Source organism: Columba livia, chromosome 1, assembly GCF_036013475.1.
Source record: "Columba livia isolate bColLiv1 breed racing homer chromosome 1, bColLiv1.pat.W.v2, whole genome shotgun sequence".
Lineage (NCBI taxonomy): Eukaryota > Metazoa > Chordata > Aves > Columbiformes > Columbidae > Columba > Columba livia.
In genome coordinates, this window is record NC_088602.1 from 105,539,018 (window position 1) to 105,554,519 (window position 15,502).

The 15,502-nt window shown below is 37.2% G+C and overlaps 1 protein-coding gene across 4 annotated transcripts in view; it reads right to left on the reverse strand.

Annotated features, from left to right (window-relative positions):
- Positions 1–15,502, reverse strand: part of POLA1 (DNA polymerase alpha 1, catalytic subunit) — a 209,440-nt gene that overhangs the window by 66,941 nt on the left and 126,997 nt on the right. The window lies entirely within an intron of this gene.

A 15,502-nucleotide genomic window follows, 5' to 3' on the forward strand; every position in this document is an offset into this window, starting at 1 on the left:
CCTCAAGTTGCTCCAGGGGAGGTTTAGACTGGATATTAGGAAAAAATTCTTCACGGAAAGGGCTGTCAGGCATTGGAACAGCCTGCCCAGGGAAGTGGTGGAGTTATCAATCCTGGAGGTGTTTAAAAGGTGTTTAGACAAAGTTCTAAGGGACGTGGTTTAGTGTCAGAGTTAGGTTATGGTTGGACTTGGTGATCCTGAGGGTCCCTTCCAATCGAAATGATTCTATGATTCTAAAGAGGTGAAGATCCTTGTTTAAGGTAATGCAATCAATGGTGGAGAACAAAGCTGAAGTCTTGCTTCAAAATCCCACATTCTCCACATTGTAGTCATACCTTCCTTGAAATATACTGAAACCTCTGCTCTTCCCCAGTTGAGATGTTAACATATCACAGAATTATTTTATACAACTATGGAGACCAGACAGAGAGATGCCCCAGAGACCCGTAACAAATTAAATTTTAAAATAAAGTGCCATTTCCCTGCTTGAGCTTTAGAGGGGAAAAACGTTTTTAACTTTTAGGTTTTCTAGTGACAGCCAGTAGCTTTCTTTTTTTTTCTTCTTCTTTTTTTTTTTTTTTTTTTTTTTTAATAGAGACTTCAACATAAACTGACTTATTTAGGAAAAACTAACATTTTCCTGAGTTAAAATGAAATAAAATCTGAGCCAGCTTGCTCTGTATCAGTTCAGGGAGACAATGCAAAAGGCTTCTCTTAGGAATACTAAAGAATGCTTCTGAGATTAGTAAAGGATGTACCTTCTGTACCAGGTTCAACCATAGGTTAAACCAATCCCACACCTCATCTCTAAAACCACCAATAGCAAATACTTAAAAAATAGCATAAGAAAAAGCAGACTAAAAATTTTCAAGAAGATTTTTCCCAGCTTTTGGAAATGGCTCAAGGACCTCCTGAATCGCTCTCTATACTCAGTGGTGATGCATTACTAGCTCCATCCCAATGAACTTCAAGTGCTTTCTGAACACTTTAAGCTCCTACAACATCCTGCAGGACAACTATGCACTATATGAAAAAGTACCTTATTTTTCCTGAATGCACCAAAAAAATAAAGTATTTTCTTTTTTAATGCCTTCTAGTTCTTGTATCAGGAGAGACTAGCAATAATCATTCTGCATTCACCTTTTCCATGCCACTCCTGATTTTATAAACCTCCATCACATCATCTGCAATCAAACTTGTTTCCAAACGACTGTCCTAATTTACTTAGTCGTCCCTTGCATGGAAACGACTCCACATCTTTGTTGCCCTTCTCTGAATCTTGTCCAGGTCATTTTTTAAATCAGGGGGTGGGGGAAAATGGGACACATGAGGAGGGAGATGAAACCAGCACTGCACACCATATTCAGGATGTTGGATGAACATGAATTTATACAGAAACAAGATGGTATTAACCATCTTGTCCTCTGATCCTTTTTTTCCTCAAGTTTTGTTTTCCTGGAGCACTACTGAGCATTTGAGCACTGAGCAGTCGTTTCCAGAAAGATATTTATTATTATCCAAGAACCACAATTTTATTCTTCAGTAATAAGTCAATACACACACTGTATGCAAAATTAAGATTGGGCTTTTAGCATTTGCACCACTTAACATTACATGGCAGAGGATTTAATCTTCCCTCATTAACACACAAGTCAACTTGGTATCACAAGGTCTTTCTCTAACTCATCTCAAACAGCTCCTGCTTTCACCACCCCTGAGCAGCTCAGCACTCCCAAATTCTGCATTTCAGATTATCAGCTGTTGATGCCTCTGCTGGGCATAGTGTTTAATTTTGTATCAGTTGCCAAAATTTGTTTTTGTTGCTCCTGCAAAGAAGTTTAATCTAACCATACCAGGATTCCTGGTACTTTGACAGAAATTTTACAAATCAGAGGGCAACCCAAAAAGTTTCTTGCTTCCCTTCTCACTGGCTCTTAAACAAGCTGTCCCAACATTACGCTCTGGCAATGACTGCTACCCGATTTCCAGGGTGATAACTCTCGTTTCTAATTATTATTACGTTTCCTACCCTTCCAGTTTCCATAGCCCAACTCAGAGCAGCATTGTCACTATCATCATCTTGGTTATAACTCAGTTACGAAACCCTGCAACTATATACCGCTTTTGGCTTTCATTTCTCGGAGATTCTGGTTTGCTGGCAAAGCAAATTTGTTAACCACGCGACTTACATTTTCTTTCCTCACTGGTATGGCCAAAACTGAATCTGTATTTTGTATCTCAGTAATCTAGCATCCTGATTCTATAAGACTGTGCCCATTTCTTAGTTTAAAATTAGATATTTCAGTTACTTTATTTCAAATGCTTTGGAACTTGTGTGAAGGAATGGAATCATTTTAGTTGGAAGAGACCCTCAAGATCACTGAGTCCAACCATTAACCTAACTCTAGCACTAAACAACATCCCTAAGAACCTCATCTATGCATCTTTTAAACACCTCCAGGGATGGTGACTCAACCACTTCCCTGGGCAGCCTGTTCCAGTGACTGACAGCCCTTTCCAGGAAGACATTTATCCTAATTTCCAATCTAAACATCCCCTGGCACAATTTGATGCCATTTCTTCTTGTCCTTTCACTTGCTACTTGGGGAAGAGACCAACCCCCTCCATGCTACAACCTCCTGTCAGGTAGTTGCAGGCAGCGATCAGGTCTCCCCTCAGCCTCCTTTTCTCCAGGCTGAACATCCCCAGTTCCCTCAGCCGCTCCTCATCAGACTTGTGCTCCAGACCCCTCACCAGCTTCGCTGCCCTTCTCTGAACTCTCTCCAGCACCTCAGTGTCTTTCCTGTAGTGAGGGGCCCAAAACTGAACACAGGATTTGAGGTGTGGCCTCACCAGTGCTCAGTGAATACATAAACTTTAGTTTTTCACTTTCCAAAACCTTGTTAAAATGAGATTTGACTATGTCTACTCTTAAAAGATATGCTTGTTTTCTTTTCTTAAAATTTCATTTTATTATTTTTTGTCAATGTCTTTCCTATAATTTACCGAAGTATGTCAAGATTTTTTTTTGGTTTTGCAACTTGTTCTCTAAAGGATCAGATCACATGAACATTGTGTTCTTTCATGTTTGTCAGCTTTAACACTTTCTTCAACTTAAAAATACATTCTTCTATAATATTTTCAAAAGTGCCAGAAGTTTGATTCAGTTGGTTTTTTTTTTTTGGTATGTTTTTTTTTTTTTCTGTTTTTGTTTTTGTGAAACCTCAAACCCTTTCCAAATAATTTATTTCAGAGACCTCTCTTTCACAATGTCTACAGCCATATAATATCCTCAATATTATCACACTCAATGCTGAGCCCATCAAAACACTCAAATTACTCTTGCAGAAAGGAGCTTTTATGCCCACGTGGGCAGACCAGGCAAACTTGGTGGGGAACTTCATGCCAACAGCAAGGTACATAGAACTACCCAAGATATGTGCTCAAGTCTATAATGCAGAAATTGAAAGAGTCCATTAAGATATGCAGTTAGGGTTCATTTCACTTAGCTTTGGATATCTAAAAGCCTGATACCCAGCCTAAGCTAGTCACCCTATGATCTGTTTATACTAAACGGAAAGAAAAAAGCACCTCCAAAAACCAGATTCTTAGAGATGAGGCAAACCCTGCTCTAGACTCTCTTAATAAAATAAGTGTACATCTAATGTCAGAGCATGCTTTTTGAACAGTATTATGGGTGTATCTTGATCATTATGTTTGAATTTTATTGTTATGCAGATTAACAATGGAAATCATTATATATTCAATATTGCAAGGTGAGAAAATTCCAAGAATTCAAAAACCTTCTGTAGATATAATTTGGTGTCCATTGCCCTACCACTCTCCTTGTCACATACATATTATTTATGACAACTATTTTGCAAGTGACATTAGAAAGACAGACGCTGCTCAACATGACTTATTGGCAGATGCTTCACCATGAAAAGTCCCGATTCGGGACCTGAACTAACAGAGACATCTGACCTGTGTCTTCTGGATACAGCGGACACAAATGAGTCTCAAGTCAAAAAGCTGGTCCTTTGGTTTTGGAAATGAACCTAAGATTTTTTTCTAGGAAAGAGGAAGGTGTTACTGTGTTGCCTCACAATTTTAAAATTACTAAACTTTAATAAACATGGAATACCTTTCTACCAAATAAAGCAATTCAAGGATAGCACTGAGATCTTCAAGCACTCACTTATGTGAGTACTGAAAATACCCTTAGAGCCACTGTGAAGAAGAACACAAAAACATTTCTGGAAAGGAAAGTGAATTGTCACCGCTCTTCCATGAAGTTTATTCTTAGAGACAAAACCTATGCTCTGCGTGGAAAGCTGTTTATGCCATATTTGCTTATTATGTGGCATCCCTACCTTCCCATGAAACATCTGGTAGCTCTGTGGCACACACAGGGCCTTAAAACACACAGCCAGGCAGGGGGAGGTGCAGAGGGTGTCCTCGTCCGTTCCTAAACCCCCAGTTTAAGAGCGTAATTATTTCAGCTGTAACTATGAAAAGATCCTGTGTGCATGAAGAGAACACTCATGACTCAAAACATATTAAATGACCACACTTTAACTTTAAAACTATTTATTATACTAGAAAAACATAGCATGGAAACTGCCAGATAGCAAGGTATTTAGTTTGGGAATGCAAGTGCAACTGAAAAAACAAAGCCTGGAATGGGAGCAGCATCCCAGCTTCAGCTGAGCAGAATACTCAAAAATAGACAACTATGAAAATAACACATGACAAAAGTAACAGTGTGTTTTCTGCCACCTATTGGCATTGTTAGCTAATAATTAAGAGATAAAGGACTACACCGCTTGCAAGGTACCACTTCTATTGTCTTATAAGGGAATAAATACATAGATGGTCCACCCAAACTGCCATTGAATAATGATATTTGAAGCAAGTTTCTTAATGCAGTTGTTTCAGCCTAGCGCAGTCACTTTTGAAGAAAGTGCTGGAAACCTTGCTGTTGACAAAATACAGGTGAAAAAGACTGAAAACCCATGTTTAAATTAAAAACAATAGCTCAGGATAAAAATAAATGTTCATATTCAACAGCTTTTATACTTGTTTTCAACTACCAAGAAATGATCAAAACAAGTAACTTTCACTGAAAAGTACATTTCTCAATAAACTATATTTTAAAAGCACAGATCTAAGTTGTTGCCTACAATAAAAACTGCAAACATAACACAGATCCTAACTAACCAAATGTCCCTTCAACTCATACAGAAAACAGTTAATGTAATTTGTATAGACTTCCTACTAGTTATAATTAACATTAAAGAGGTTTCTTCTTCTTTGTCATCTCTCTATTCAGGCCTTATTTGCGTTTGTTTGTACTTACTATCTGTTAATCTCTCTTAACAAATGACAACAATAACTGTTGCTATTATGCATGGAAATTAAACATGTAGATAACTGTGTGAAGGGAGCTATTTTTGAAAAAAGCAGTATCAGAAACATGTAGCTCTTTATGCCTCTTGTTTTGCTTTGATAATTAAGCTATAAGCCTTGATTTGTTTTAAACAAAAAACTTTTCCATGGACATGCATGTTGCAATCAAATTCAATACATGCATTATGTTCCGATTCAATTTGTTCAAGTGCATTATTGTTAACCCTTATTTGATCCATGCCTGTCATCTTCACTGACCAAACAAAACCAATCCTTCATTTCCCAGCAGCTATCACTGAGTCTGTAAATTAATTTGCAATAGATCAAACAAACTCATAATAGCAGACCTTCAGTTTTGTTCTACTTGGTATCTGCAACACTGTGGGAAATGAAATCTGAGTTGATCAGGGGAAAAAAAAAAAAGTAACTAGCATTTCCAAGCATTCTATCTACAAATGTTTGGTTCATTTTAAAATATAAAAAATGTATGCAAAAAACCCATCCTGAAGTAAATGCACAATATAAAAGAAAATCCCTGAAGAGTACTATGTCCACAAACTGTAGCTAATGGGGAGAAATTTGCAAGTCAAAAGTAATTTTCTTTCTTTGTAAGTCTGTTCTTGAGAATTAGCCTCTCTCATTCTAGTGATCAACAAGCATTATAAATATTACCCCAAAATACAGAAGCAAGTACTTTTGGAACAGCCTTTCAAACAGAAGTTGCAGGAGTCAACAACATACATTTACTGAGCTTTATCTTAATAGTTTTTAGAAATTCCATTTCACAATGTAGCTTGGTTGCCTGCTACAACAGAGGACTCAATGTGATTCTTTAGGACACTTCAGTTCTGTGCCTGTTCCTGCTTTCAGACAGTCTGGATGCTGAGGGACTACAATGCTTTAGAAGTTCAAGTGGAATGAAAAAATGTGGTAATAAAAAGAAGAAAGCTCCAAGAACTGAAAATTATTCAGAGGTCACTATCCATCACTTTGGAGCCAAATTTAAAATGTAATTGGTGCTTGATTCTCTACAATCTTACTCTCCATTGAAGACAATCTTAGTGTTGAAAATGGAATTTTGGTGGGTGACGTTCAATCTCCAGATCGCTGGGATACCTAACCTCAAGCACACTGGATCGAAAAGCCATGGCTTCCTCACTGCAGAGCTGAATTTATCCTCTTAAATCACCAAACCTACCAGAAGGGAAGTGCAGGAACATAACCTGGACTTGCTTTCCTAGTCAACCAGCATAAGCTTGCTGTTCATGTCACTGATCGGCAAACCAGCTTTAGCAAGGCTGAACATGGGAGACAACACAATGAACATTTTCTGATTCAGGCATCACTGTAAGTTACTAATCAAGCCACTCTAACTCCAAACTGACCTCTCCTTTCAGGCTACTCTTACAAAGGCCTATTATCTCCACTAATTCCAAGGCTAGAAGCTTCAGACCTCATTTTCCTGCCAGTGTCCATTACTATGAACAGCACTGCCTAACAGGACAAATACGGTCAAAGTGGCTTTAAATCCCGTGGAAGAATGAGGTTCCACCAATACTGCAGTACAGGGTAAACTACCAAATCTACTGATATCCCCATGCAATGTTAAAAGATAGATGCTTTTGTGAAATATTTCATATGAAGTTTCTCATGGCAACAGTGGACTTGACTCAGTAACCTGAAAGTTATCAGTTCCACTTGCAATAACTTGTTCTACATCACAAGAGTGTTCTCCCTGTTGCACCTGTCTGTGTCTTCTGTAAATAGTTGAATGTTTGGGGAAGCAGATAGACAAATGTTCCTCAGTGAGATACAGCGTTTCAGGAATTAAACTTGACCTAAAACCTCTGTTTGCACATTCTTTGGCAAGTGTTTTGACTACTAGCAGTAGCTACATATTTAGAGAATTACATCACAATTTTAAAATTGACATACCAAATGTGGTGTCAATATCAACTTAAAGATGAGCTATTGCTGTAACATCAGGAAAGCTTTTCTGCTGTGTACCAGAAACCAAATTACTTTTACATAATTTCAACTTCTAATCTGCTTTTTTTCCTGTTGAGAACAAAGAAATACTCCTGTAATAACAGTGACTTAATCCAATGCACTTGCACCATCCTGATGAAATCTCAGCAGCAATGAAAACTGGAATGACAGTGAGAACTAGTGTCATTCTCCAGAATTTCGGTAGGTAACACAGACTTGAGTGACATCTACCTGCCACTGCTACAGTCCCAAGAAGAAATCCCCTCAGGTCAGCCATGTTATCATAAATAGTGAAATATAAGATTTCACAAGGGAAACTTCACTCACTTAGCAATGTGAAGTCCAGCATAACTCTGGTTCCTCAGGCAACATGCCAGTTTTTCATGGGGAAATGCGCCTGGTAAAAACCTCAGACCATTCTTATAAAGAAACCAATTCTACTGCTGCTAGACACAAGAAAGGCATAGATTCATTCAACTTTCGAAGGGCTTTCTCAAGATGGAGAACTTGATGAGGCTGGGATTGGTATAATCAGAAACACGCTATTCTTAGCTGCAGGAAAAGGAACTGTGCAGTCTCCTGGTGCCTGCCTGCTTCATACACTTTCTCTAGCTGCTTCCAGCCGGCTGCTTCATCCTGATTGTCCTTCCGGAGCAAGTACAAAGATACATCAGGCAGCTGCTTGTTCAGTCTTACGGATGGAGTAATTTATCAGTAAGACCAGCAAAGCAGACTGAGTGGAGAACACTGATCAGGAGGGTTCCACACGGGCGATATCTTAAGACATATGACACAGTCAAGTCTATGAGTCTCCTAGACAGCCTGAGCAGAGATGGCCATTCCTTTGGAACTTGTAGCTACTAATACAAACAACCTGGAGACTGCATTATCTGAACTTATAGAAGACTGGATCAACATATGAAAGGAACACCTCACGATGTCTAAAAACCTAGCTCTTGGTCACCCACCCTGTTTGGACAAGTGAAAGAAAAGACAAGTAAATTCTCTATCAAGGTGAAATTTTGAGATAAACTTTTCAGAAAGAAATCTGAGGGAAATAAAAAAGAATATTCTGTCACAGAAGAGTATCATGGATGGAAAATGAGCCATCAGGCTTCCTTCCTTCCTCATCCCTTAGCAAAATGACCACCATCAGAAATGAAGCCTTTACAGAATAATGAAACAGCCAGCTTCTCTGAGGAAACAGACTTTTTCTTAGCTCTGTAAAAGACTAATACCGGAAGTTAGCTCTGGAAACAGAAGGTGGGCCTGCAGCTCCACAGGTGGAGCATCTTCAGCTATTTTGACATTTTTCCTATCAATTATGATCTCCTTGACAAGGAAAGGGCAGACATACTCTGTTTTTTTTGTTGACATGAATCATGCAAACCAACCCTAAAAAACAGAGTAACAGAATTAAAAGCAATCAGTGATGAAGAATTCAGGGTCAGCCACTTTTTCAGGATCCTGCAAAGTTTTGATATTCCAGAAGCAAACCAGATACCAAGCACTGAGGAGAAAAAAAAAAGAAAAAGATTGGTGAGACTATGAGTAAGATCTCATTTTATCTTTGAGGGAAATCTAGGGGACCTGCAAGGCCTCTTCAATAAGTAGGTTCAGACATTTAGATGTCAAGTAGTATACAGACAGACAATGTTATTGACTAGTCATTCCAACCTTCTTTTCCATTTTGTCAAACTTTAACAAGAAATGACTGGAAAAGCTCTCTCTACTTCTTTAATATGTTACTACAAAGAGACCATATTGTACTAAAACAGAAGCCCTAATAATAGGTTCAAGAGATTCCTTACTAGGGAAAAGATATGTCTAAATTTAATCCTAAAATTTAAAAATAAAAAGGTTTCCAAAATGAAGAGTGTAAGTTCTCTTGAACTGCCAGGCATAACTAAAACTTTAAAGCCAAAAATCTCTTAAAACTAAGTTACCTAACATATTCATACTCAAATTTGAGTCTATAAAACAAGGATGATCTTTAAGGATGTTGTATTTTAAGACTTTATACTGCTGTCCTAACTGTAATATTTAATCATTTCCCAGTAACAAATTCCTTTGATATTTTCACAGACTCTTCAAATAAATTGTTTTATAAAAGGAGCTGGGTCAAGAGTCTATTATTGATGCTGGCTGACTAGAGCTTTTGTCTCTTTATTTTAAGTGGGACTGGTACCTTTCTAAACAAGCTGCCAAGCTTGTTCCAGCTGAAAGGAAAAAATACTGCAGCATATACTTAGAATGGTGAAGAAGCTTAGGATTGCATAAACCCCTCTATAAATTTATTGTACAGCTTAAATCCTTTACTGAGGGAATGCTTATTCCATGTGCTCTAGTATTTTGTTAGGTGTTGTGTACATTTAGCTTTAAATTCCAAGAAGCAATGCAAATAGTTTTAGTAACCATTATATTAACGATGACTAAAATTTGTTCCTAAAATTTATACATAAAGCTAACTCTAGTGCATTAAGAGACCTGATCATAGAACCATCGCAGTACGTGACTATTTGGATCACAAGTATAGATAAGGAACTATTTCATTAACTCTTTGCTAGTGACTTCACATTCATTTTTTCTTTTTCTATACAATAAATACTGTAGCCAGTTCCTCATCCAGAAAAAATAGGTTACATTTCCCAGTATGACTATTTTTAGAGTCTGATGCTACCTGATCATCCAATTTAGGGAAAAAGTAAACAGGGACCGCTGCATTTCACACTCCATTTCATGCTGCCTCACTTCAATGGAAGTTGAAGATATAATTTCAATTTATTTTTGAAACACTTCCTCGTTTTCAGAGCTTCTTGACTTTTGGGCTATATAACTGATCTGAATTCAGCTGTGGGATGGAGTAGATAAAAAAACTCTTACAAAGAAAGGAAATTCCTTTCCCGGATGGTTCATTCTGCTCCTCTTGAATTCACCATTATCCAGATTTTCAAGAATGATATTTTGTGATTTGGATACTCCAAAATAACAGAACTTGAATTGCCTTCTAATTCAGAACTGAAAAAAAAAATTAAAAGAAACCACCCAAGACTGAAAGAAAACTCCATTAATCTCTAGAAAATGTATGCTCAGCAGCATGTGTCATATCACTTTGACCATTAGAAGTCTCAAAGAAAAAAAAAAAAAATCATCAAAGCAGGAGAAAATGGAAGAAACAAGAAATGCACCCTACTCCCCTGCCACAAAAAAGATCCCAAATGCTCAAGCTAACATAAAAAAAATGCTTTAAACAAACTTATCAAACAAGACAGAAGTGAAAAATATCTTGTAGGTCAGTGTAAGAGTTTTACATGTTATTAAAAATTGATTTTTTTTTAAAGTAAGACATCTTTAAATGTACAGTCACATGTCATTTCATACAAGTTATTTGAAACTTATTGATCTCATTTGTGCAAACCCAGGCTCTGTCATCAGCCCACTGAAAGGATAATAGAGCACTCCAAACCCTTATGACAGGTTTGATGCAAACAGTAGCCCTCATTTAAACACATGTAATAGCACCACAAGTGGACAAATTCCAACCTTAACAGTTGTACATCATAAACTAAATTAGCAAGTACGTTCTGCTTTACTTCACATCAAAGCCAGTACCTTGGTCTTCTTATCTTCAGCAAAATAAGGTTCTAGGCACCAAAATATGTACCCCAAGACATTAAAAAGCAGAGCACAAGTGTTCATAGGCTAACATAGTTCTCACAAAGAGAACCAGCAATTACCAACAATTTTATTTTACTTAAGACAATCTGAAAACAGTTAAAGTGGATTTCAAGCAAGCAACTGGGAGAAGGCATACTTAAAATGACTACAGAAAATGGAAAACTACATTGAGAAAAGATCAGTGAAAAATGTCTTACATATTTCTGTATAGAGAGCTAAAACCTCTGGAAGGATGTTCAAGTTCATTCTGCAAAATATCTTCTCCCTATTCATACAACTGAAAGCAAGCCACATTCTTAGGCTATCATAGGTCACAACTAAGTACAGTAACTCACTTCAGAAAAATTTTGCTTTGTCTGTCAACTGTCAGCAAAGCACAAATTGCTCATACAGCCCATCCATGTGTTGCTTGTTAAAGAATTTAGCAACATACAAACAAAAAGAACTCAAGATTTCTTAAAATCTGTGCCTCTACTTTGGTCAGAAAGCTAAAAATACTTTAAAAATACTCTTCTTCCACAGTTCTGTCCTCTTCCCTCTCTCCTCAGACATTTGTGCAGTCCTTGAATTTCTTCCTCCTTCACAGACTTCTCTTGCAGGAAGTTCAATATGACTTTAGATGTAACAAAGAATGCAGAGATTTTTACTCATGTGGGTGGCAATAACAGTAAGGTTTGTCAACTCAAGTATACATTTCAAGTTGGTAGAGATAGATTGTTTATGTGAAAAAATTATTTTTGCAATATGGTTATGAACGTCTCTAAATACTGAGGGAGTTAATACAGTTCTGAAAATTTTAAAAATGATAATGTACATACACACATAGGTATGTAAGTTCAGAGGAGCTCAGCAGAGTGAAAGGTAACGGCTGTCTCAACAGTCTGGTCACCTTAAACTAGAAAAGTTTAAAGCATCACTAAGCAGTGTTTGTTCATTTAAGTTTAATTATTTTCTCCTTGAGAATGGCACTAATGAAACTGAATATCTTTCATGGTTTCGAAGAGCAGTCTGAATGGTCTGTAAACAGGACCGGGGGCAGACAAGGGAACTGGATGAGCCAGGGGGTTGCTAGGTGATGCACAATGTCAACCCACAAACTTGTCCAGGTTTACTTTGCTTTCATGCTGCTCTCACACAGGCTCTCCAAAGTTTTAAGAATTAATTTCCAGGTAGCTATTTAAAAACAAAAAGTAGAATAATTAAAAAAGAAAAACCCTTAATCCTCTTCACTCATCCCCTGCACCCCCCATAGGAAAAAAATAGGAAAGAGGAAAGGAAATTCAAAGCATTAAAGTGCAGGAAATCCATCCCGGTGTTTTGAATATGACAACAGAAGAGGACCATTCCCTCTAGACGTTTTTATGCAATTTTGAGTACTGGTGATTCCAAAGAACTTTTAATCTTTTCAGATTGATTTTCACTTTTGTAAATGTAAATAAAAATGATTTCTGGAGTAATATGTTGGCCATTTGAAGTACTTAAACTGAAAACAAAGTCATATTTATTAATATTTCCACTGCAGATTACAAAAGCAAACTCTTCAGTACAGCCATGTGTTTCTATGCCCATCCTTTTCAGAGCTGTGGTTATTTTTTTTTCCTTTCATTTTTTTCTAAAGTATCTGATCAGAGATTGTCCGGTAAGAGCTCTTTATTAGATCATCAGTCAGAGGGTTTTACAAGCACCAAGAGCTATGGGCTCAAATGCAGCACATCAGTTTTAATAGCTGAAGGTCTAATAGTAAACTGCAGATACTGCTGAGAACTTTCCATGCACTGAACTCTTGAAAAAGCACCATCTCTCAAGCTTAAATGCAGCTGCCTCTTTCAATGCCGCAAATGGGTAAATTTGACAAAAAAGCCACCATTAAGACTACATGAAAGGCTCAAGACAACATCCTTTCAATGCTTTGTACTTCAGTAATCAGATGTACTTACTCACCCCCTCCCCCAAACCCGATCAAGAACTATTTCTGAATGGTAGGAAATAATTCCACTTTGTACATCTTTTAGTTAATCAAGACTTTCTATTCAGCAATTTGACCTTTTGTTCAAAACAGGATTATCAGTTTTTTCGCCAGTTACCAAGGGCGACTCGCATGGTGAACATAATTGCAATAATTTGCAAAACACCATGGCAACCCACATTACAACTAGGTAAATACTGGTCTTTTGTGCTACATTGTTATTTTCAGAGATGCTGAAGTCAAAGAACGAATGACAAATGAACACAAAATTTATATTTGCTTTGTCTCAAAAGAGAAGAAAATTGATAACAAGAATTGGAGGGAAACCGACTACAGCTGTAATTTCTAACTTGATTAATTAGGATGGTAACAGTCCTTAACAGTATATTCAACAAACAGCCCTGACTTAGTCTCTCCACCCACCTCTCTCTCCTTCCACACTACTACCACTAACCCCCGCCCCAGACAAATTTTTTCAGCTAGGAGAACAAACAACTCCATTTGCTCTTTTCTTCAACTTAATGGAATCCTTAATTACAGAATATTGTTCTCCTGCTCTTCATTACGCTGAAAACCGAAAGTGAGAGAGACAGAGGAGGAGGAAGACGGTGCCAAGCAGACAGGACAGCTATAGTCATCTTATGTGCCTTTGCCTTTTTTGTCCACAGCAGACCTAAAGATGAGATGGCTTTTTTTTTTTTTAATATTAGCAGCTGTTGTATAGCGGATAATTGAGCAAACTGTTTAGTGCTCAAGTTCTCTGACTGGCAGCTTCAGTAAGACATGAAAGCTTAAGTCAAGTCATGATTAAAATCCAAAATCAGAGAGGAAGTAACTGCTTTAAAAAAAAAAATAACAACCCTGAAAATGATCAGATTGGGTGGTTTCTAACAGAATACCTGCTGTATTAAAACATTTGTCTATGAGTAGTATTATATACGTAATAAGCTAATAATTTTAAACTTATTTTCTTTATAATCATAAAGAACTTATTGTTATATTATAGGCTTCTATTAAGACTTCAAGAAAGCACATTAAAATCAATTATTTCAGAAATGTGTTACGAATACAGAGAAATAATTTTGCTTGAGAAAAAAACCTGCTGAAAACAGTTTAATACTTGATACTAACTGACTTCACAATAATTTGCTATATATTATTGGAGCATGAGTTCTGTGCTAAAACATTTATTACGCCACAGTGAACTGACTGAATGGCTGAGAGCTTAATCTTCATAATACCATTAATAAAAACAAGTTATGTCTCTTTATGGGCCAAATTCTGTCATGCAATGTATGTACATGGTTCCTGTAAAACGCAATGGCATCCTTTAGCAACGGATGCTCTCACTATTATGTTCACAGACAGAGTATACGAAAAATACATCAAGCTGCAAGAAGCACACAATCAGAAGCCAGTATAATCCTCATTTCAGTTCCCTGTACATACAAATCATGTGTCAATTTACAGTTAAAGGACCACGTCTATATTTTAATTCTCATTAAAGGACTGGATTGCCACTAGGATAAAACAGGCTTGCAAAGCGAGTAACACTACTGCTGCATCCCTGCATAGTGTGAACACTGGAGAGTATGTAGTAAAATCAAAGAAATGGAAACAAAGTGCTGAAGACAAATAAATCTGGCCCCAGGAGCTGAAGCATATTCTGTGCCTCTGCTACACAATTCTCCATGCTGCTGGACAAGTCACTTTCGATTTATCAAAATGACTCACAAGTGACGATCACTTGAGGAATCAGTCTGTTTTCAGTGAAATTTGGACGTTTACACTGCTGAAGTTTCAAGTAGACTCAAGCAGACTCAACAGTAACCCAAAACCTGTGCTTCAGGTAGTTAAACAACACAGATTGTTTGCTTCACAAATTCGGCCCCCAAACTTATAGACACATTTGATGTTCATTCCCCTATGCCTCATTCTCTGAGAAATGAAAATAATAATTTGTCCCCTTGGTTTACACAGCTCTTGCAAAGATATTCCTTAAGAGCCATTTGATCCTATAGTGAAGCATGACACAGAAAACTCCATGAGAAAAATAAATAACTTTAGGTAAATTTTCAGAGTGTGTACTCAGTAATGTAAAGGGCATGCACTATGCAATGCAGTGAAACACAGACTAGCTGCTCATCTAATGAGTGAGTGCCGGCCAACCTATAGGCTGCAACATACTGAAAAAAAGAGAGAATGGGATAAGTTTAATCAAGGCCATTTATGTATTTTAAGTAAGCACTATTTATTCTAGGATTTTTTTCAACTTTCAAATGTCCAACGCTGAAGTATCAGGATCCGTCTTCTATTTCTAAATTAAAAATTCCATCTTTCTGCCCATTCTTCTACAGAACAGGATTCAAATGAACACACAGATTTTGCTGCTTGTAATAAACAGAGTAACCCATAATAACCGTGAATTTCCATCTTCTCTGCAAGGTACACATTTTGCCT